This window comes from Bufo bufo, chromosome 4 (assembly GCF_905171765.1).
Source record: "Bufo bufo chromosome 4, aBufBuf1.1, whole genome shotgun sequence".
Classification (NCBI taxonomy): domain Eukaryota; kingdom Metazoa; phylum Chordata; class Amphibia; order Anura; family Bufonidae; genus Bufo; species Bufo bufo.
The window spans coordinates 451,165,787-451,189,909 of NC_053392.1; the positions used below are offsets into that span (position 1 = coordinate 451,165,787).

The following is a 24,123-nucleotide window of genomic DNA, read 5'->3' on the forward strand; positions in this document are numbered from 1 at the left end:
TGTGTGCCTCTGCTTGACCTTATTTCTACAGAATCATACTGACAGCTTTATGTCACTATGAATCTGTGGAAAAAAGGCCATGCAGAGACACATAGCATTATAAATCATGATAATGCCGTGCGCTCTTGCAAGTCCAGAGCGGAGGATCACACTCTCACACGGAGCGTGATTCCCGCAATGGACTCGCCTGAGTGAAACAGCCCTAACTATGAGGGGACTATCTGTATGGCACTGTTATTTCTGACAGTATAGTGTTTGTGGGCATGGGGAGCACAACATTGAGGACAGCAGCAGGATGACAGTGGTCTGTATAAATGTATGGTCTGTTCTGAGGTCTGTATGAATTTGGGGGCTGATTTGGAAAATTCTTCTTATTTGGAGGAGAGGGCTACACACCTCTGACCAAAAATATCTGCGTGTGAAGGTCTATCTAGACCAAATGGAGAAAAAAAAGTGAAGAACGGAAATCCATGGAGAGGTCACCTGTAAGTCACTGGATCTGCCCTTAACTGGGCTGGCATAATTTACCTCGTCCTGGCCCTGGGTGTGGATCCCAGAGGTGACATCCTAGCGATATGCCCCCAATGTCTGGGAAGGGTCCATTCACACGTCCGCAAGTGTCAGCAAAACACGGATACCAGCCATGTGCATTCCGCATTTTGCGGACCGCACAAGTCCGGCCCTATGAGAGAAATGCCTATTCTAGTCCGCAATTGCTACTTTCAGTTTGTCGGATCCGTTCAGGACTCTCACAAGCGGTCCAAAACGGATCAGTTTTGCCATAATGCATTCTGAATGGAAAAGGATCCACTCAGAATGCATCAGTTTGCCTCCGATCAGTCTCCATTCCGCTCTGGAGGAGGACACCAAAACGCTGCCTGCATCGTTTTGGTGTCCCCCTGACGAAGTGGAGCAAAACGGATCGGTCCTGACACACAATGTAAGTCAATGGGGACGGATCCATTTTCTCTGACACAATAGAAAACGGATCCGTCCCCGATTGACTTTCAATGGTGTTCATGACAGATCCGTCATGGCTATAAAAGACATAATACAACCGGATCAGTTTGACGGATTCACAAAAAACGCTAATGTGAAAGTAGCCTAAGATGTGCTCTATTTTCTTGCGGGGCTGCGAAATGAATGCAGGGCCATTGAAATGAATGCGTCCGCACCCGTTTGGCAAAATTGCAGAACGGATGTGGACCCTTAGCACAGAGCCACGAGCAGACGTGGGATTGCAGCATAACAGACAGAGGGGGGATGATCGCTCACTTCAATGCCTCAGTCAGCACATACTGGGGGCGATTTATCAAACTGGTGTAAACAAAAACTGGCTTAGTTGCCCTTTTCACTTTCCAAAAGAGCTCTGCAAAATTAAAGATGGACTCTGGTCGCTAAATCTCCCTAATAGTGTTGAGCGAACTTGTGTTTTAAGTTCGGCGTCTAAAGTTCGGGTTATCGAAGTATCCCGTTATGGATTCCGCTACCACGGACCATAACGGAATTTAGAATCCATAATGGGATACTTCGATAACCCGAACTTTAGACACAAGTTCGCTCAACACTACTCCCTACTAGTGTTGAGCGAACTTCTGTTTTAAGTTCGGCGTCTAAAGTTCGGCTTCCGGTTAGCGGAGAATCCCGATATGGATTCCGAATTCCGTTGTGGTCCGTGGTAGCGGAATCAATAATCGGCCATATACTGCGCAGACAGACCCCCCCCTCATATACTGTGCAGACAGACCCCCCCCCCATATACTGTGCAGACAGACCCCCCCCCCATATACTGTGCAGACAGACCCCCCCCATATACTGTGCAGACAGACCCCCCCATATACTGCGCAGACAGACCGCCCCCCATATACTGCGCAGACAGACCCCCCCCATATACTGTGCAGACAGACCCCCCATATACTGTGCAGACAGACCCCCCCATGTACTGTGCAGACAGACCCCCCCATATACTGCGCAGACAGACCCCCCCATATACTGCGCAGACAGACCCCCCCCATATACTGTGCAGACAGACCCCCCCCCCATATACCGTGCAGACAGACCCCCCCCCCATATACCATGCAGACAGACCCCCTATATAATAGAACCTATATTTAAGAGAACAATCACTCAAGAACCAATATGACAATTGCTCCTGCAAAGGGTTAAAAGCGCTTTTGAAATGGATATTTACACTACCCTCGGCGCTTGCGCACTGGGACGTAATTTTTCCCTACCACCACATTGCGCAGGCGCGTATATCGGGTGGATTTTAATGAGTTAACAGCGCTTGCGCACTGAGCCGTGATTTTTCCCTACCTCGGCTCCCCGACGCATGCGCAGTGTCCCGGTGTGCTGCTAAATTAGGCCGTGAGATTTTCACTAGTGTCCTTTTGGGCATGCGCACTTGCGCAGATGGTGAAAAGTAAGGCACGCCTGCCGACGTCATCTCGGATGCGACAGGAAGTAAGAGGGTAGGGAAATCTCACGAGGTATGGTAGTATAACGCTACACCATCCTTTGCTGTGGTTCAAGCGCAGTAGCTCCGCCCCTGCATTCGTCATAGCCGAAGGGAAGCTTGGGACTTGTAGTTAAAGGGCCAGGACTCCGCCCCTGCATTCGTCATAGCCGAAGGCAAGCTTGGGACTTGTAGTTAAAGGGCCAGGACTCCGCCCCTGCATTCGTCATAGCCGAAGGGAAGCTTGGGACTTGTAGTTAAAGGGCCAGGACGCGCCGCGGTGTGAGGAATAAGCAGGACATGTTCAAGATGGCGTATGAGAGCGCGAAACGGGATTTGTAGGCAGAGCGCACTAGCTAATGTAAACAGAAGTTACTAGGATCTAGTGAGTCAGGGTGCGGTAAAAATACCCGGGGGCTCCAGACCTATCAGCGCGAGGGGCGTGTGGGCAGCGGCTTTCTGCAGGTGAGGCTATTAACGGGATTTTGTTTCTTTGCAATTTGGTAAAACCGCAGCTACAGGATTTGAGTCACTCTTCAAATGGCGGGCACCGAGACGGCGGGGCTGCGACAAGAGACTTTCGCACATGGCTATTTTCTACTGCTCAGGTAATATGGAGGTGTCTGAACTCCATGCGCAGTAAGGGCTTTCTGACGTCACTGGGTCATATGATATTCCAAGCCTCAATTTCAAAGTGACCATGAGCGTCCGCCTAATCCTCGTCATTAGGGCTAGTTATTACTGTTTTACTAATCTCTATTACGGGGTGTAGATATTACCCTTCTGGCACCACCCCAGCCCCCCCATGTGCCCCACCCCCTCGCATGGAGTATAGACGCTTGTTGTGAGTGACTTTCCCTGCGATGGTCGGTAAGTGAATGGCTAGTGCCCCCCTCTGTAGGCCTGCTTGTCCGGTGATGCTGGGTGGCAGCCTTACCAACCTGATTTTTCTGAGCGACTACAAAAAGCAGACTGACTCCCCCCCCCCCCCCCCCCCCCCCCCTTCCATGGGAAAACCAGAATAGATTACCAGGGCAGGGAATGTGTGTCCCCCTCAGGTTCCCACCAGTGCTCCCCCCTATCATTCTCCGCCGTCTCCTCATACAGCAGGTATGTCCCCCGCCAATCTGGTCCTGAGGATCGGTCATCAATAATAAACTCCCAGAAAACCCCTTTAAACTGTCCTCCATGGAGCATGCTACTAACTAGCAGTTGGGGTGTAAAATAGTTTCTCGTAGTGCAGTTTTTGCACTGGGCACTATGTCTAATAATTGGCCCCACTTCTTGGTCCTTACAGATCACTTTACTGCAGTTAACTCATTCTAATCCTGCCTTAATGATATTATCTCTGTGTATAGATGAGGCCCCTTTCACATATGCGTTTCTCTCTTCCACTGTTGGGATCCATCATAGGGGCTCAATACTGGAGAAAAACACTTCAGTTTTTGTCCCCATTCATTGTCAATGGGGACAAAACTGAACGGAATGCTCCAAAATGCATTACGTTCCATTCGGTTGCGTTTCCATAGCGGACAGAAAACTGGCATGGGAAGCAGAGCAAAACAGATTTTACATGACACACAATGTAAGTCAATGGTGTCAGGTCCGTTTTCTCAGACACAATAGAAAACTGATCTGACACCCATTGATCCATCATTGCTATTTTAAAGATAATACAACTGGATCCGTTCATAACGCATGCAGCCGATTGTGTTATCACAAACTGAAGCGTTTTTGCTGATCCCTGCAATTTTAATGCTGCTAAGAACAGCTCAGGCAAGATGGCTGCCCCCATAATAATGTTCAGAAAATGAAAAAAAAATCTACAATCGGACGATAAAAACTGATTAGAAAAAAAATGTTACTATCTGGTTTTAACTGGCAGATAACGTTTTTGGTGACACATTTCCTTTTAGTATTTCATAAACTGACCAAGGAGTTCTACCTCCCCCCTCCATATTAGGGCTTATGCACACAAACATATTTTATTTCCACCCATTTTGTGGATCCGTACTGTAGAAATGCTATGCCCAGTGATTAATAAGTTACTGTTTCCGATCCACAAAAACGGATCGCTTACGGATATGTTTTCTGGAATAACGGAACGGAAGAGGACTTAAATCAGAGGGGAAAAAAAAACCTCAGATACAGAACAACGGATGTGTGAAAAATGGACCACAAAACAACGGTCGTGTGCATGAGCCCTTAGGCTGAGTTCACACATCAGTTATTTGATCAGGGATTGTGAGCCAAAACTAGGTGCGGGCCAAAAACACAGAACAGGTTCAGTTCTTCCCATTAAACCTGATCTCTGAGTTGGCTCCACTACTGGTTTTGGCTCAGAATAACTGAAGTGTGAACCCAGCCTTATGCAGTCTTCAATATATCTTTTACAAAATAAGATTAGGCAAAAGTGATAGAAATGAGACAAGTGTGTTTTCTTCCCAGTGCCGTACGAATGTTGTCCCCATCGCCACACCTGCACGCTGAACAGAAAATTGGCCATCAAACCAAAAGTAATTAGTAAAAAGGGAAAGACGCTCACAGGCTGCCTGCTTCCTCACCGCGCCTGCGCCGAATGTTAATTAGCATATTATAAAAGTTAGATTTCTGGCGTAACGGGGGCATAGATAAAAGTAGTAATAGGCTAGTTAGGTTTAGCTGACATAAGCACATCGCTAATATCGGCTAGCTTAATGGGGTTAAATCTGGTGACAGAAACCCTTTAATCTCAGGATACCTGGTCATTCTTTGTTCAATAACTTGTAAACCAGCAAGATGGAGTATACAAGTGTGTAATGACACTCAGGCATAAAAGAATTGGTCCTGGTGGCAGGACTCCATGATTCAGTGATTTGTTCAGGTGTCGGGAATCTCTCAAATAAGAACGCATAGTTTTAATATCTCTGTAAGGCTACTTTTCCGTACGCCTCCCCAACGGCACTAAGCAGGAGGGTACCCCGCCTCCCAGGGACAGGAAACAACGTAGAGAACAAAGTTTAAAAGCCTCCTCCCCTTTACCTTCTCCAGTTGTTTCCTGTCCCTCGGGGATGAGGTAGAGAACTAGCGGGTTCCCCTGCTATCTTCTTCACCCAGCCTTGGGTAAGTATTCCTTGATATTCAGGAGGGCTGTGGCAGAGCAGCAGAGTTCGGGGACGATATATGGTTCCCGCCGCTTGCTTCGGCGTAAGTCCTCCTGTCAGGGCAGCAATGGCTCATATCGAAGCCTACAGAGGGGACGGATGGCGCGAGACACTGTGGGGCCGAAATCTCGCAAGATCATGGTCACGGCAGATGCCGCAAGACTTCCCGGCCGTACCATGTGACCCGGAAGTAAATTAAAGCAGCAATATGGAGAGCCGGAGGCCGTGCAGAGCTTCTTGGTGTACCGGATTAGACACTAACTATGTCGCTCCCCGTGGAGAAGCCGTCCGATTAGAGTTGTTGCGATGCCAAATTTTTGATTCGGTTTCGATACCATAAAAAAGTATTGCGATATTCGATACCACGTGAAAAATAAACCAAAAAAGCCACGTGCATTCTGCATTTTAAAAAATGGCGAATCGAGCAGTTTTTATTTATTTTTTCTGTTCGGCGTTCACCGTATATTTTAATAGTTTGGACTTTTCTGACGCGGCGATATGTTTATTTATTGTTTATACATTTTATATGTGAAATTGGGAAAGGGGGTAATTCATACTTAATAATTTTTTTTATTTTATTTTTTTTTATTTTTTTTTACACTTTTTATTTAATAACTATTTCCCCCCTTAGGGGCTAGAACCTGGGATTTTTTTCATCCCTTGTCCTATTCACCCTGATAGAACTCTATTAGGGTGAATAGAACTTCACACTCTCCCTGCTGCTCTGTTCCCTGTGCACACGATCCGATCAGAAGCTGCCACTGCACCACCAATGAGGGGGAGGGGAGAGGACCCTGTGACCACTGCCACCAATGATTTTAATACTGGGGGGAGGGGCATTGTGCCACCAATGATTTTAATGGGGTGGGGGGGCGCTCTGTGATGATGATTACCCCTTAATACAGGAGGCGGGTACTGGCAGATCAGCGGCAGTTAACCCCTCAGGTGCCGCACTGCGATTCTGCTGCCGGCACCCGCCTTTTGTATTATGTGTTAAAGTCTGGACCCATATAAAGTAGTCTTTAAGTATTAGGCTACACAGAGCGGCGCCCAGAGATGTCCCTGCACTTACTATTATTCCTGGGCGCCGATCCGTTCGCCCGCTGTGCCCCATTACTGTCTCCTCTCCTGCTCCATATGCCAATTACTATTGGAGCAATGGGGAGGAGACATCAGCTTCTCTCCTGGACGTTCCTTCTCCCCGGCTGTAGCGCTGTCCAATCGCAGCGCAGGGAGAAGGAACGCCCAGGAGAGAAGCTGATGTCTCCTCCCCATCGCTTCGATAGTAATTGGCATATGGAGCAGGAGAGGAGACAGTAATGGGGCACAGTGGGCAAACAGAGCGGCGCCCAGGAATAATGGTAAGTGCTGAGACATCTCTGGGTGCCGCTCTGTGTAGGAAAAGTCCCATCATTGGTGGCGCAGTGCGCCCGCCCCTCCTCCGCCTCTCTCTCAGTTTATTGGTGGCAGCAGCAGCAGCACAGGGGGGAGGGAGAGACTGCTTCCTTCTCACCTGTGCTGCTGAGGGAACATGAGCGTGCTGACAGCAGCGCTCTCATGTTCAGAGATACTAGACTGCGCAGACCCCGGACCTTCTACATCAAGGGCCAGCCTGGCACCCAACAATCAACCAGTTAAAGCTCACTGCTTGGAATTTGAACGGTCCATCCTAAAGTCGAAGGGGTTTTCAGATGCCATCATAACACTCTTCTTTCTAGCAGAAAACCAGTCACGTCCAACATCTATCTTAGGACTTGGAAGACCTTTCTCCAATTTTCCAAGGATTCCTGGAATCCTACTTTACAACCTGATCCTAAAGTAATTTTAGACTTTTTGCAAAAAGGTCTTGACAAAGGACTCCGTGTTAGCACAATCAAGGTTCAGATAGCCGCCCTTAGTGCCTTTATGGAGGTCAGGTTGGCCGGGTTGATTTGATCAAGAGGTTCATTAAAGGGGCAAGTAGACTGCATCCTGTTCCTAGATCCACGATCCCTCCCTGGGATCTTAACCTTGTCCTTTCTGTCCTAATGGATCATCCTTTTGAGCCTCTTGATGGAATCTCTCTGACTCCTATCTCTAAAAACGGCTCTTCTTATAGCATTCCCCTCGGCTAGGAGAATCAGAGAGATTCAGGCCTTGTCCTGTAGGCCTCCGTATCTTAATATTTTGGAAGACAGAATAGTGTTAAGACATGAGCCTTCTTTTTTACCAAAAGTGTTCTCGAAATTTCACTGTCAACAGGAAATCTCGTTGCCTACATTCTGCGCCCAGGCAAAATCATCTAAGGAATTGAAATTTTCATCATTTGGATGTGCGTAGGTGTGTACTGTCTTATCTAGATTCTACAAAAGGACTAAGGAAAACAGATCGTTTACTTGTCCGGTATGCAGGTCAAAATAAGGGACAGGCAGCTTCAAAAGCTACCATCGCCCGCTGGATTAAGATGACTATCAGCATGGCATATAAAGAAAAAGGACTCTCTCCACCAGCTGGATTAAAAGCCCATTCCACAAGAGCAGTATCGACCTCTTGGGCAGAAAATGCCTCAGAATCTTTATCTCAAATCTGCCAGGCAGCAACCTGGTCTAGTCCATCAACCTTTTTCAATCACTATAGGCTGGACATAGTCTAACAGGGACTTGTCCTTCGGACGAAAAGTTCTGTCTGCAGTAGTCCCTCGCTAGCCTGATTACTTTGTTAATCCTCCTGCTTAGTGCCGTTGGGGAGGCGTACGGAAAAGATGATTACTCTTACCGGTAATTGGATTTTTATTTTTTTTAACTCGTTTTATTAACGATAAACCGTTCAGGTATGAATCAAGTAGGATAAAGCATATTGGTTTCCCACGCAGGGGAGTAACATTATATGATACAAGTACAGAGTGATGCATTACATAGGGCATACATTTCAAACCAAAAAAATCATGCTAAAAAGAGCTGAGAATGAGAGCATACAACTGCACACAATAATAAGAAACTGGACAAATCCCCCTTAACCCTATCTTGGATTGTCAGTCGCTGAGTACATATGAGAGGTTTGCAGGGTCAGAGTGGAGGAGCACCATTCTCCCCAAACCTTCTGGAATTTTTGTTTTTAAAGACAGGAAGTGCCCACAATGTTTTCCATGGACACTACATGGTTAACAAGGGACTTCCACTGACCCAGAGATGGAGGTCTGTCCCCCATCCATCGAAGCGCAATAGCTTTCCTAGCTAGGAATAATGTTTCCCCTAAAAATATCCTATTATAATGGGACCATGTCTCCTCATCCAGCACTCCAAGTATACAAAGTTTGGGACAAAGAGGGATTGCAGCAGAGACCATTGTGGATAATACTCCTAGGACCGAAGTCCAGAAGCGGCGAACATAGCTGCACTCCCAGAACATATGCCAGAAGTCGGCAAAATCCGCCGAGCATCTATGGCACCTACTATGTGGGATCCTTCCCATCTTGTGAAGCCTGGTCGGAGTGAGGTAGCTCCTATGTAGAATAAACATCTGGATCAATCTATTATTGATAGAGGGTGAAACCCTGGTCGGAGTAAGGAGCGCCTCACTCCAATCATCCTCCGTCAGAGAGGGTATGGATAACTTCCATTTATTTTCGATAGCAAGAGGGTTCATTGTCATGCGGTTGCATAGCAGATGGGTGTACAAGGCGGAGATGATCCCTCTCGGGCCCTGCGATCTGAGCACTCCTGTTACGATCCTCTCGGCAGGAGAGGGTGAAACCGCCGTTTAGCAGAACCCTCCCCCCCCCAAAAAAAACGAGACCAAGCTCTATGTTGAGGGTAAATCAGAATCACCTTTACTGAGGGCTACCCGCCCGTATTTATGCAGGTCCCCATCTGGTGGACACTCCCCTAGGGGAGCAGATGGAAGACTGTGACACAGGACAGATATGCAGCAATTCAGGATACACAGACACAATACATCCCCACAATGCATCCTGGATTCCTCCTCTCTGCCCTGGAGACACCCGAGGAGCAATTAAATTATCTCTCAGGACAAAGTGAAATCGCCAATACACATGTGGGGACAACAGGACAGAAATCACCATTTAAACATACAATGTCACAACCATTACAGTAAACAGACATTTAACATATCCTCAGATAGCTCAAGTCTGAGTGCATTTTATTAGGTGAATGACACTCAGACTACACGAATACAATAAAATCGACATGGAGCCAAAGTCTTTAATTTCACGAACATGACATAGCTATCTGGGTACCCTCACATAACATAAAATACAATTCCAAAGACAGATGGTTCTGTCACAACTCCTATCAGAGGGTATTTAGAGATAACCCTTCCCAATACTCTTAGCTGAGCTTGCAGGGCGTGTCTCAATTGCAGGTACCTAAAAAACATGTTGCGAGGTACACCAAATTTGTCCTGAATCTGCGAGAAGGAGCGTAGATGCCCACCCTCATACAAATCCTCCAGTGTGCATACTCCATGGAGCTTCCACATATCAACCCCATCCCCCAGACACATGTTGGTGAACATGGGGTTATGCCACAATGGAACCACATCAGGCAGATCCTTATATGAATGCATTTTAGAAGCCTGCCACACTTGGTGTGCCAGCTTGTGGAGAGGGAGCAATCGGCCGCAAGGGCAATTTGAATTCTCCTGAACCGGCCAAAGAGTACCCAGACGCAAGTGCTCTCGCAGAAAGTATTCAGCATTGGGCAAATCAGCCGATGATACCCAAGGCCTAAGGAACTTAAGCTGTCCAGCTAAAAAGTATAGAAAGAAGTCTGGAAGAGAAGCATCCCCTTGCGTCTTAGGCCTCTGAAGCACAGCCAAGGATAACTTCCTTCTAGCTCCACCCCACACAAACGAAGCAACCATGGCGTGGATACGATCAAAAAAAGCCTTTAGATATGGGAGCGCACGCGTGAGCTAGAACGTACAGTCCCTTGGGAAGCAGTATAATTTTTTACCAGATTCAATCTGCCCATAATGGAATAACAGAGGCGACAAAGGGCATCCTTGCCTCGTGCCCCTATTCCAGGGGTGGGGAACCTTTTTTCTGCCAAGGGCCATTTGGATTTTTGTAACATCATTCGGGGGCCATACAAAATGATCAACTTAAAAATTAGCCTGTTATTATTTGGTCAAACATTTTTTTTGTATAATCTTTATTTATATACTCAATTTTTACAAATAAAGAACAGCACCCTGCATCACTGGACCCCTTTACATTACACAGCACCCTGCATCACTGGACCCCTTTACATTACACAGCGCCCTGCATCACTGGACCCCTTTACATTACACAGCACCCTGCATCACTGGACCCCTTTACATTACACAGCGCCCTGCATCACTGGACCCTTTACAATAGACAGCACCCTGCATCACTGGACCCCTTTACATTACACAGCACCCTGTACCTCTGGACCCCTTTACATTACACAGCGCCCTGCATCACTGGACCCTTTACAATACACAGCACCCTGCATCACTGGACCCCTTTACATTACACAGCACCCTGTACCTCTGGACCCCTTTACATTACACAGCGCCCTGCATCACTGGACCCTTTACAATACACAGCACCCTGCATCACTGGACCCCTTTACATTACACAGCACCCTGCACTGTGCAGGACATTAATACATGAGTTACCATGACCATTGACCGATGCAGGACATTTACCTAGGGTTGCCACCTGTACGGGATTGACCCGGACTGTACAGGGTTTGAATCATGTGTCCGGGTCTCCTTCCGCCTTCAACCCGGACACATGATTCAAACTGTACTGTGGCTTAGCTGGTGGAGGAACACTAGTAGTTAAAGTTGGTAGGGGAAAGTTCTTATCCTTATACAGCAGTTCGGACAATTTAATCTGAGCCCCAATGTCCTCTTCTATACAAATACACTGAGTAATGTAATTGCCGGGATCAGCAGCACAAGGATTACTCTGCAGGGACTATTTGATGGTTTTCGGGCTCAGGCGGAGTAATCCTTGTGCAGAGGTTCTCAGTAATTACATTACTCAGCCAGGGTATCTGTATAGAAGAGGACGTGGGGAGATTAGATTGTCGGGACTCAGAACTGCTGAATAAAGATAAGAACTTTCCCCTAATGACATTGTGATTTTTTTTTAATATGCAGCATGGGGGGAGGGGGTAAATGTCCTGCACTGGTCATGGTAACTTATGTATTAATGTCCTGTGCACTGTGCAGGACATTTACCCCCCTCCCCCCGCCGCTATGCTGCATATTAAAAAAATTTGCTGTATTTCATGATGCTGTCTGGCTGCCTTACTTGCTGCTGGAAATGGTTCCTCGTCGGTGGCGCTGGCTCGTCCTCTCTATGCTCCTCCCATCAGTGTCATCCCAGCCAGCATGAATGGTGATCCCCGCCCGGCGGCGTGACGTCACTCACGGCGGGCGGGGCTGTAAACCTAGGGAAGCATCTTAGCTGCAGTGCAATAGCTGGAGGCTGGCGCCGGCTAACAGGGGAGTGCCGCAGGAGCAGAGTAAATGCTATTGGCTGGCGCCGGCTAACAGGGGCGGGCCGCAGGAGCAGAGTAAATGTATTGCTAAACACACGGACAATGAGTGAATGATCGCCATGATCATCCATTCATTGTCAGTGTGTTTAGCAATACATTTACTCCGCTCCATAGTGACAATCGGCGGCGGTGTTTTACAATCGCATGGGGGGCCGGATTGAATGACTTCGCGGGCCGCAAGCGGCCCGCGGGCCGCAGGTTCCCCACCCCTGCGCCTATTCAGTGGGAAGGCGCTGGAGTGATGACCATTAATTAATATATCAGCCCTCGGTCTCCTATATAAGATCTCGATCCACTTGATGAATTTCGGACCAAAGCCAAAACTCTTCAACACGGCAAATAGAAAAGTCCAGTCAATCGAATCGAAGGCCTTGGGAGTGTCCAAAGAGGCCATAGCCCACTGCGCCCCCTCAGCCGTTTCTATCTGTGCAATCACCTGGGCTCTCCTTATGTTATCAGAAGTGGACCTGCCCTGCATGAAGCCTGACTGATCACTATGTACTATTGAAGTGATCACTTTATTAAGGCGATTCGCTAGAACTCTGGTGAGAATCTTATAATCTAGATTCAAAAGAGAACTAGGGTGGTATGATCCACATTCCAGCGGGTCTTTATCAGACTTCAGAATAACCACTATTGGGGCATCCTACATAGAATCCGACAAAAGTCCACAAGTGTGAGCTGTCTTATATAGTTTGTGAAGTTGTGGGCTCAATATGTCAGTGTATCTGGAATATACCTCAAGTGGAATGCCATCTGGCCCAGGAGCCTTTCCAGCAGGGAGGTCTGTAATTGCTAATTTAATCTCATCCAAAGTGATATCATCCTCCAATACAGTTCTATCCAGATCACAAAGCCGAGGATGAGGTACCTTAAGAAGGTATTCCTCCATCTCTTGCGCAGTGTAGGACACAACGGAGTCATATAGATCTGTGTAGAAGCTCTCAAAACATTCTAAAATGCCCTCCACTGACTCCCTCACCAGCCCGCAAGGGTCCCTAATTCTGATAACTGGAGGAGACATGTTGTTACCATGTGCGAGGTGCGCAAGGAGCTTGCCTGCCTGATTACCCGTCTCGAAGGACTGCTGCTTAAGGAAGAATGATTTGCGATTACTTTTTTCTGAGAGATGCATAATGTATAGCCTGCCTCTGTTAAGCCATTCCAATCTGTTCGTCTCAGTTGGGGAGGATGTGAAATCATTCTCAGCCTCCTTGCATCTAGTGTGTAATTCCACCTCTGCGCTGCGTGTCTCTTGTTGAAGGATATTGATGATTTGAGACAACCTCTCAAGTACGCTTTCATGGTATCCCATAGCAGCAAGCCATCTGTCTCAATATCCTGCACCTCCAGAAACATCAGCAACTGATCAGGGACCCTGTTGTTGCTATCAAAAAGAGACAACCAGAAGGGGTGGATGCTCGGCCCATGTCAGGGCGTGGTCTGAGGGGTCCTGGGGCCCGTATCTCACATGGTTAAGATCAGTGCAGACCAAAGCATTCCCTAGAATATAATCAATCCGGGAGAGAGCTTCCCGGGATGGGGTGAAACATGAGTATTCCTGTATTAGCGGATGTCTGATCCTTCACTAATCCAACCACCCCATTTCAGCGGCTACGCTAGAGAGAACAGTGTCAGGAGGATAGTCATCATGCATACTAGAATCTCCGCTAAATCTATCCATCCCGCAATGCATAACCATATTACAGAGCAGTCTGACATTAGGATTTGTTGCACAATACCCCATCGCAGTTTGCAGTAAGGAGGAAGAGACAGGCGCCGGATTATATACATTAATCACTACGTAGGGGGTACAATTAATGTGCACATATAAAAGGATATATTGGCCCTCTGGATCAGTAACCACCTGATGCACCTCCCAACTAAGACTACTATGGACCATTATAGCAACCCCCCTAGAGTGTGAACTTCCAAATGCATTGGCTAAATATTGAACCCAGGTTTTTTTTTTTTTTAAGCCTACTCCCGGTCTCGGGAGACCAATAATGTGAGGGTTAAAGGAGCGAATGTGTGAGAATACCGCTATCCTTTTCTTTGGATCTCCTAATCCCCTCACATTCCAGGACAGGATTTTCATGGAGGCCATTTCGGGTTCGTCCTAGATCTTATAGGATGTCTTACTGCTTTTCCCACTATAGAGAAGCGATTCATTACTGTACACCACTGACCTGTCAATCCACTGTCTAAACCTGCTAAAGTAGAAATCCATACCAGAAAAAAACAAATCCTAAAAAAACATAGCTTAAAACGTTGAAGTAACAAGGAGAGTATGTGGTCATTGGAGTCTGATCCAACTAGTATATGGGCCCATATTTTGGGGACCTGCATAGTGCAATTAGATGGAGTACCTATGCAGGTAGTGCCCCCGCATTATTATGAGCAACAACAATACGTGTACACATTTGGTGGCAAGGCATGCACAATAAGGTGAAGTAAACTATGACATAACTCCCGCATGGATGAGATTAGCGGTTAATGGAACAGCATGATCCACATCCACAGACACAACAATAAGTGAATGAGAAAGCGAGCAGAAAGTCACCAAGCAGCAGTAATACTTGCGCAATGGACGCAACCAACGGGTCAGTGCAGTCCTGAATGTCCCGATTTCCTGGAGACCCAGTCTTCTGCTTCTTTAGGGTCAGCGATGAATATGGTTTTCTCCCCATCCACTACACGTAGGCGCGCTGGGTACGCCATAGAATACTGCAAATTCAGGTCTCTCAGTCGCTGCTTGACCGAAACAAATGTGACTCTCTTCTTTTGTAGATCGGCCGAGAAATCCGTGAATAAAGAGACTGTCACATTTTCATGCTTGGCTAAGGATGAGATCTCTGTCCTTCCAATTTAATAATCTCGCAAGGAGGGGCCCCAGGAGGAGGGGATTTGGCGGGAACCCTGTGCGCGCTTTCTATGGCGTATGCGTTGGAAAATGGCGCCTCTGGAAATAATGCTTTGAACCAAAGCTCGAGAAAAGTGGCAGGGTCCCGACCCTCTGCTTTCTCCGGGAGGCCCAGGATTCGGACGTTGTTACTTCTGGCTCTATTCTCCAGGTTGTCACACTTCTGCTGCCACTGATTCACAGAGTGCTCAAGGTCTTGTACTTTCCCCACCAAGGGCCTGGTCAGGTCTTCAAGTGAAGATACCCTGTCCTCAGTATTCTTAACTCGATCTCTAAGCAGCTGGACATCGTGCCGAAGCAGGCCCAGGTCCACCTTACCTCCTCAATCTTGCCGGTAAGCGATGTTTGGCAGGAGGATATCGCTGACATGAGCTGTATGTAGGCTGTTTTAAGGGTGAACTCCGGTTCCTCTGGGCTCTCTGCTTCCATTTACTGCGCTGCCTGACCGCGGGTGGTGGTGAAGGCGGGGCGGCGCCATGTTGGGCCTCTTGTCTGGCCTACTCTTTGAGCTTTTCAGCTGCCGTCTGCGCTTTGTTTGGCCCCATTTTCGGTGTGCAGGGTTTTCTCTTGCGCTTGCACACCGTCCACTCTAAGATAGGAGTCGGCAGGTTGCCAGGATTAGACAGGATTGAAGCGTGGAATCGGAGCAGAGCTGAGATGCGTGCTCACATGCCGGTAGTTGGCCACGCCCCTCCGGTAATTGGTTTTTAGGATATAGCCTCCACAACGGCACTGGGTTTTTCCCATCCTGATACTGTTTCGATTATGTTATGTGCTAATGAATGGAAGAAAATTCTCTCCCAAAATAAAAATCTTATTTTCTTCAACATCATCCCGAGTTCTTAGGTATTTACTGGAGAAGGTAAAGGGGAGGAGGCTTTTAAACTTTGTTCTCTACGTTGTTTCCTGTCCATGGGAGGCGGGGTACCCTCCTACTTAGTGCTGTTGTGGAGGCTATACGGAAAATCCAATTACCGGTAAGAGTAATCTTCATCTTTCACACTCGTGTATTGTTTGGATCCGTCATGGACAGATCCATTCAGATGATACAACTGTCGGCATCCATTCAGAACGGATCCGTTTGTATTATCTTTAATATACCCAAGACGGGTCCATCTTGAACTCCATAGTCAATGGGGACGGATCCGTTTTCTGTGACACAATATTAGCGATGTGCTAATGTCAGCTAAACCTAACTAGCCTATTACTACTTTTATCTATGCCCCTGTTACGCCAGAAATCTAACTTTTATAATATGCTAATTAGCCTCTAGGAGCGGGGGGGGCGTTGTTCCTGCTCCTAGAGGTTCAGTTTCATCAGACTGACACCGAAACGCTACAAGCAGCGTTTTGGTGTCCGTCTCCAAAGCGGAATGGAGACTGAACTGATGCATTCTGAGCGGATCCTTTAACATTCAGAATGCATTAGAATGCAAACTGATCTGTTTTGGACCGCTTGTGAGAGCCCTGAACGGATCTAACAAACTGAAAGCCAAAGACTTAGAGAAAATCTATTTACTCAGAAGGTCTACTCATATGATGGAACCAATTCCTGAAAATATCAGTCGACCTGGGAGGCCATGGTGCCCTTGTGTATCTTTAAGAGCTAATATATTATTGGAATTTTGGGAAAAGAATCGTTCATATATTCAAACTTTATATATATATATATATATATATATATATATATATATATATATATATATATATATATATATATATATATATATATATAAATATATATATATATAAATTTTTGTCCAATTATATGATTATGAGCTTCCAATTGGCTGTGGGATCACGTGTCACTACCAGAGCTTTGGGACGTTCTCACAGCTCTGTTTCTCCACCCCTGTGATGATGTCACTACTAGAGCTGGGAGGAGTTCTCACTGCTCTGTTTACTTTTGGTTTCCTTCCTCACAGCTGTTCCTCATGCGTTTGATTTCCCTCTCTTTATATCACCCCTCCTCCTATTGTAGGGCGTGGATTATAGTTCTCATTTCAGTTGTAGCTCTTGCTTTAGTATCTTCACTTGTAGCTATCAGTTCACTGGACCTGTGTTCTGCTGCAGCAAGCACTCCGGATATTGCCAGCTGTCCTTGGATCCGTCTTCTCTGCGGCTGCAACACCTTCAGCTAAGTGTACAGACATTGTTGTGTACCTGATTATTTTCTGACTGGATCTGAGGTGGCCACGGTTCCCTCCATATACTGAGTAGGGCACCGGTGGCCGTGCCCCTTCCACTATTGTAGGGGTTACAGTGGTCATCAGTCTTAGGCACGTGGGCATGCCTCGTTCCGCCATTTGGATCCGGGCATGTGCTTTAGCAGCATAGGGAGAGCTTTGAGGGTCGGACAGGGGTCACCCTTTATCCTCCCTAGTTTGGGTCCGGTCAGTAGCTCTTTTACTGTGTATACTATTGTTGCTCACATACAGCCGTGACATCACGTTTGAGTTTTTTGTAAGTTTCTCAATCCCCCAGTCTATACATTGCTTTATAGTAATTTTCCTTATCCAAAAGCAACACACACACACACACACACACACACCTTTTGTCAGTTAGTTTAAAATCCGATTCACATCCTCCAAGTCCTGGAGAGCCTCCCTTTATTTTTAGAGAGGTTAGGTTTTTCTATGCTTGTTTGTATTTCACTTAATACAACCCTCTTAAATGTCTCTATTTAGTTGTTACTGATTTGTGGGATAAAGTCTGATCTATCCTTCTGGCCAAAATGCATTTTTATCCCCATAGTTTTCAAGAATTGCCCCCTCTTTGGTCTGAAAATATTTTTTGGACATAAACCCCTTGCCGCATACATGAGGGGATGCGGTCTCTTGCCACATCCCCATGTGCATGTATGTGATATGATCGGGCGACCAGGCCCTTCTGTATTCGCCGGCATCGCGAAAAAAAAAAACTGTCGGCGGATTAACCCTTCTCATGCTGCGGGCAGTGCTGACCGTGGTGTGTACGGAGTTTACTGTGGGGAGGGGCTCCCTCTGACTCAATCAGACCCCCGGGCTCTGCCAAGGTTCTTTGGGTTTTAACATCACAGCGTTCACTGTGCACTAAAAATGACAATATGTCCTTATTTCTGCAGCTGAATATTACAGTGACCCAAAACTTGTATAGTTTTTATTGTAATTACTTTTTAAGAATGAAATATAAATAATATATATATATATATATATATATATATATATATATATATATATATATATACAAAAATCGGACTGCACTCCAAGCATTTCTTCAAAGAAACGTCGCTTTTGCCACCATATGGGTGAATAAAAACACACTTCTTTGAAGAAATGCTTGGAGTGCAGTCCGATTTTTGTATTCTATAAGTGGGTAAGCACCTTTTACCGTACTTGGACATTTGCACCTGTCTATTTTTCCATACTCCTCAGGGTGGTGCTGCCAGTGGTTTTTATATATATATATATATATATATATATATATATATATATATATATATATATATATATATTACACACACTCGCCTAAAGAATTATTAGGAACACCTGTTCTATTTCTCATTAATGCAATTATCTAGTCAACCAATCACATGACAGTTGCTTCAATGCATTTAGGGGGGTGGTCCTGGTCAAGACAATCTCCTGAACTCCAAACTGAATGTCAGAATGGGAAAGAAAGGTGATTTTAAGCAATTTTGAGCGTGGCATGGTTGTTGGTGCCAGACAGGCCGGTCTGAGTATTTCACAATCTGCTCAGTTACTGGGATTTTCACGCACAACCATTTCTAGGGTTTACAAAGAATGGTGTGAAAAGGGAAAAACATCCAGTATGCGGCAGTCCTGTGGGCAAAAATGCCTTGTGGATACTAAAGGTCAGAGGAGAATGGGCAGACTGATTCAAGCTGATAGAAGAGCAACGTTGACTGAAATAACCACTCGTTACAACCGAGGTATGCAGCAAAGCATTTGTGAAGCCACAACACGCACAACCTTGAGGCGGATGGGCTCCAACAGCAGAAGACCCCACTGGGTACCACTCATCTCCACTACAAATAGGAAAAAGAGGCTACAATTTGCACGAGCTCACCAAAATTGGACTGTTGAAGACTGGAAAAATGTTGCCTGGTCTGAGTCTCGATTTCTGTTGATACATTCAAATGGTAGAGTCCGAATTTGACGTAAACAGAATGAGAACATGTATCCATCCTCTGATGGCTACTTCCAGCAGGATAATGCACCATGTCACAAAGCTCGAATCATTTCAAATTGGTTTCTTGAACATGGCAATGAGTTCACTGTACTAAAATGGCCCCCACAGTCACCAGATCTCAACCCAATAGAGCATCTTTGGGATGTGGTGGAACGGGAGCTTCGTGCCCTGGATGTGCATCCCTCAAATCAACTGCAAGATGCTATCCTATCAATATGGGCCAACATTTCTAAAGAATGCTATCAGCACCTTGTTGAATCAATGCCATGTAGAATTAGGGCAGTTCTGAAGGCAAAAGGGGGTCCAACACCGTATTAGTATGGTGTTCCTAATAATTCTTTAGGCGAGTGTGTGAGTGTGAGTGTGAGTGTGAGTGATAGATAGATTATATATATATATATATATATATATATATATATCACTCACACTCACACACACACACTCGCCTAAAGAATTATTAGGAACACCATACTAATACGGTGTTGGACCCCCTTTTGCCTTCAGAACAGCCTTAATTCTACGTGGCATTGATTCAACAAGGTGCTGATAGCCTACAGCTATCCGCCTACAGAAGAGCATGGTGGGAGTTGTAGTTTTACAACAGCTGGAGGGCCTGCTTTAAACTATAAGAAAAGACTATGCAGATCTTGCATGGCTGATATTTTGAAAGAAGAACAAACAAATATCTTTTCAGAAATGAAGTCCTTCATTCAGGAAGAAATAAAATCTTCTCTGGCTTTCATGTCTACTCCCAGCACCCCTATTCCTCCTGCAAAAAAGCTGAGACTTTCCGTCCAGTCATCCTCTGACCCTGATGACATTGAGGCGGACTCCTCTACTCTAGACGAGTATTGGAGGAGGACCTCCTCTCAGAGGGAGATATCATGGTGCTAAAAAAATTTTTTTGATCCTCTGACATGGAGAAATTGCTAAAGGCAGTAAGATCCACAATGGGTATAGAAGACACTCCAAAGCCTCGCATGGTGCAAGATGAAATGTTTGGGGGCCTTCGCTCAAAAAAATCCAGGAAAATGATGATTATGGATGAGTGGCTGGATCCAGATAAGAGACTGTGTCTCAAAAGAATTTCGAAATTGACTATGCTTTGATCAGACAGAATGCTTAATTTTTGATATTCCAAAAATAGACATTCAGTTAGCCAAAGTAGTGGGGAAAAAACAAAATTACCCTTTGAAGATTCCTTACAACTGGGTGACCGTGAACGTAAGGCAGATGGCCTTCTAAAAAGATCTTAAGAATCTGCCATGTTTGGGGTAAAAACTAACATAGCGGCAACTTCTGTGGCTAGAGCTATGTACATTCGGTTAGCAGAACTAGAAGATCATCTTAAAAACAAGACTCCCAGATAAATAATTATAGATTCAATACCTCTGCTAAGATCAGCAACTGCCTTTTTGGCAGATGCATCGGCTGAGTCAATACGCTTTTCCGCTAAGGAGGCAACTTTCTCCAATGCAGCACGCAGACCCTTATGGATGAAGGCTTGGTCAGGAGACAAAGTATCTAAGGCTAAACTATGCTCCATACCCTTTTCAGGCGAATTTGTGTTTGGTCCAACATTGGACAAGATACTGGAAAAGGCTGCCGACAGAAAAAAGGGATTCCCAGAGGAGAGGGAATCAAGGAAGAAGCCCTTTCGTCAGTTTTCATCTCAATCCAGATCATACAGAGGGAAGGGAAAATCAGGTCGGTGGAGCTACCCCAAGGGAGGTAGAGGATTTATCCTTAATCCCCAGAATAGACAGGGAAACAGAAAATGACGCCAGAGTGGGAGGCAGATTGAAAAGATTTCCTATTCAGTGGAGTCAGATTACAACAAATTCCTGGGCATTAGATATCATTGCCCAGGGGTACAAAATTGAATTCTCTTCAATTCCTCCAGAGAGATTTCAGATCACGTCCCAAAACAAACGAGTTCAAACAAAAATCTGGCAGGGTGTTCGGTACTTTGTAAGATCAGGAGTAGTCCAGTAGGTTCCGGATTAAGGAAAAGGTTTGTTACTCAAACCTTTTTATTTAGTAAAAAAAAAAACCTGACCTTTCGTACTATAATAAATCTGAAGCCTCTAAACAGATGAATTATGTACAAGAGATTCAAGATGGAGTCAATCGTCTCGGCAGTACCGTTAATTCCAGAGGTTGCTTTTTAAGACTTCAGTGGACCTAAGGGATGCTTATTACCACATTCCAATTCACCAGGGGTCCCAAAGATTTCTAAGATTTGCATTAAGAGATCCAAAAGGAATCATTCATCATTTCCAGTACGTAGCCCTTCCGTTCAGCATCTCATCGGCACCAAGAATATTTACCAAATTAGTGGTGTAGATGGTCGCCTTCTTACGCAAAAAAGGAAACCGCATTATTCCTTATTTGGATGACTTCTTAATAGTCGGCAACTCAAAAGAAGTAAGTTCCTGGGCCACGCAGAACTTTATAGACACTCTTTCGGATCTAGGATGGATTGTAAATTGACTCTTATCCCATCCACAAAAATCAGATTCCTAGGCGTAGCGTTAGATTCCAGATCTCAGAAGACGTATCTACCCCAGGACAAGTCAGAAGCCCTCAGGGAGAAAATATCACACTTTCAGATGACTCAGATGTTCCATTCGGGAAGCTATGAGTCTGTTAGGAAATCTAACCTCCTGTCTAATCTCAGTCACTTGGAGTCAGTCTTGCACAAGAGTAATACAGAACTGGATTTTAATGGAATGGAGGACAATCAACCTTAGACAAAAAGATTCAGATACCACGAAGTCAAAACAGACCTCAACTGGTGGAAAGAAAATAAAAATCTCCGGGGTACAGATTTGCTCAAACATCCAGAAGTACAGATCATTACCGACGCCAGTGCCTTGGGCTGGGGGGGCAAAGATAGGAGACCAGTTTGTTCAGGGAATTTGGCCCAGCAGTATGAAAGGAAGGTCTTCAAACTACAGAGAACTATATGCAGTTCTCGGGACACTCTCAGATGTGGCAGATCTTTTAAGAGGCCGACACCTAAAGATCCTCTCGGACAACATCGCAACTATAGCATACCTGAAACATCAGGGAGGAACAAAATCCAACCTATTGGGGGAAGTGGCAAGAAATAAATTCTCATGGGCAAAAGAAAATATCCTTTCATTAATAGCAGTCCACTTAAAGGGGTTGTCCGGGTTCAGAGCTGAATGCTCCGATGCGCTCCCTTGCCCTGCGCAGGTCACAGGTTCTTTTGTTTTAAATAACACACTGCCGGGCGTAAAATTCCGCCCGGCAGTGTGTACGGTGACGTCACTGGCTCTGATGTGCGGGCTTTAGCGCTGCCCTAGCCATTTTACTGGCTAGGGCAGCGCTAAATCCCGCCCATCAGTGCCGTCACCGGGGTTCCTGGCAGCCCCATGGAGAGCCCTGGTACGTCACCGGATCTCCAAAAAATGCCTTTGCCCTGCGTGATTTAGCGCAGGGCAAAGGAGAGCATCGGAGCATGAACTGCTCCGATGCTCAAGTCAGGGGGGCTGCCAGGGGGAAAATGGAGGGATGTCCGGGTTCAGCTCTGAAGCCGGACAACCCCTTTAAAGGGATCCGAAATCATAGAGGCAGATTTTCTAAGTCTGAGAAGGATAGCTCCTGGAGAATGGCCCTTAAACAAGGACATCTTTCAGAAGATCACATCCAGGTGGGGTCAGCCAGAAATAGCTCTGTTCTCAAGAAAAAATACTCAGGTGGATCTATTCTGTTCACTAGACCCAAGGGACAGACCATGGGTGGTGGACGCCCCATCTAAGTTGGTCTATGCATTTCCTCTAATTCCTCGTATTATACAGAAGAGACAAAAGTAATTTTAGCCCCACACTGGCCAAAAAGAAGTTGGTTCTCTACCCTAAAACAATTGGCATTAGAAGAACCATGGGCGATCCTGTTTCAGAAGGAAATGTTGCTTCAGGGCCCCATACAGCATCCAGAGCCTCAGATTTTCAGACTAGCTGTTTGGATCCTGAGGGCGAAACACTTAGTAAGCAGGGTCTATCAGACAAAGTAATTCTTACCTTGAAAGCCAGCAGAAAAAAGTAGCATCAGCCATATATCTCAAAGTATGGAAAAAATTCTGCAGTTGGCTAGAAGAGCATCCTGATACTTCTCCTCCAATTAATAAGATCTTAGATTTTTTGCAAAGGGGCTTAGAGCTAGGTTTAAGGCCTAGTACTCTTAGAGTACAGATATCTGCTTTAAGCACCTTCTATGATGTACGTCTTGCAGAACATAGATGGATAAAAAGATTCATTAGAGCTGCCACTAGGTTAAGACCAATGTTAAAGTCCAGGATTCCTGGGTGGGACCTAAACATAGTGCTAGAGGGGCTAACAAAACCTCCCTTTGTTCCCTTATTTGAAATTTCGATCAAACATCTTTCTTTCAAAACAGCCTTCTTGATAGCCATCACTTCCGCAAGACGTATAGGGGACATTTCAGGCACTTTCCTGTAGAGAGCCCTTCCTCCAGATTATTGATGCTCATATTAGACTAAGACTAGATCCGGGATTCTTACCTAAAGTAGTCTCGGACGTTCATCGCAAACAGGAGATTGTTTTGCCTTCAGTCTCCAGCTTTCAGGAGAAGGAGATTGAGGGAAAGCTGAAATTCCTAGATGTAAGAAGTACTGTCTTACAGTACTTAGTGGCCTGCAAATATTTTTGAAAGGAAGATAACCTCTTGATTCAGTTTTCAGACAAGAATAAAGGAAAGAAGCTATTAAAATCCTTTATAGCTAGGTGGATAAGATCCACAATACAATTCTGCTACTCCCTCCAGGAACGGTCATGCCCGGGGAGTATTAGGGCTCATTCTACCAGAGCCACTGCCTCTTCTTGGGCCGAGA

At 45.8% G+C, this 24,123-nt stretch overlaps 1 protein-coding gene across 3 annotated transcripts in view; it reads left to right on the forward strand.

Annotated features, from left to right (window-relative positions):
- The first annotated feature begins 2,546 nt into the window (after positions 1 to 2,546).
- TAF5L (TATA-box binding protein associated factor 5 like) overlaps positions 2,547 to 24,123 on the forward strand; it is a 42,476-nt gene continuing 20,899 nt past the window's right edge. Inside the window, exon 1 of one of the 3 annotated variants that reach the window (XM_040429411.1) lies at positions 2,547 to 2,920. The gene's annotated coding sequence lies outside the window, so the exon portion shown is untranslated. Of the gene's footprint in view, positions 2,921 to 3,006; positions 3,064 to 3,095; positions 3,326 to 24,123 lie in introns of those variants that run through there. The other 2 variants (XM_040429414.1, XM_040429412.1) reach the window with 2 other exon arrangements.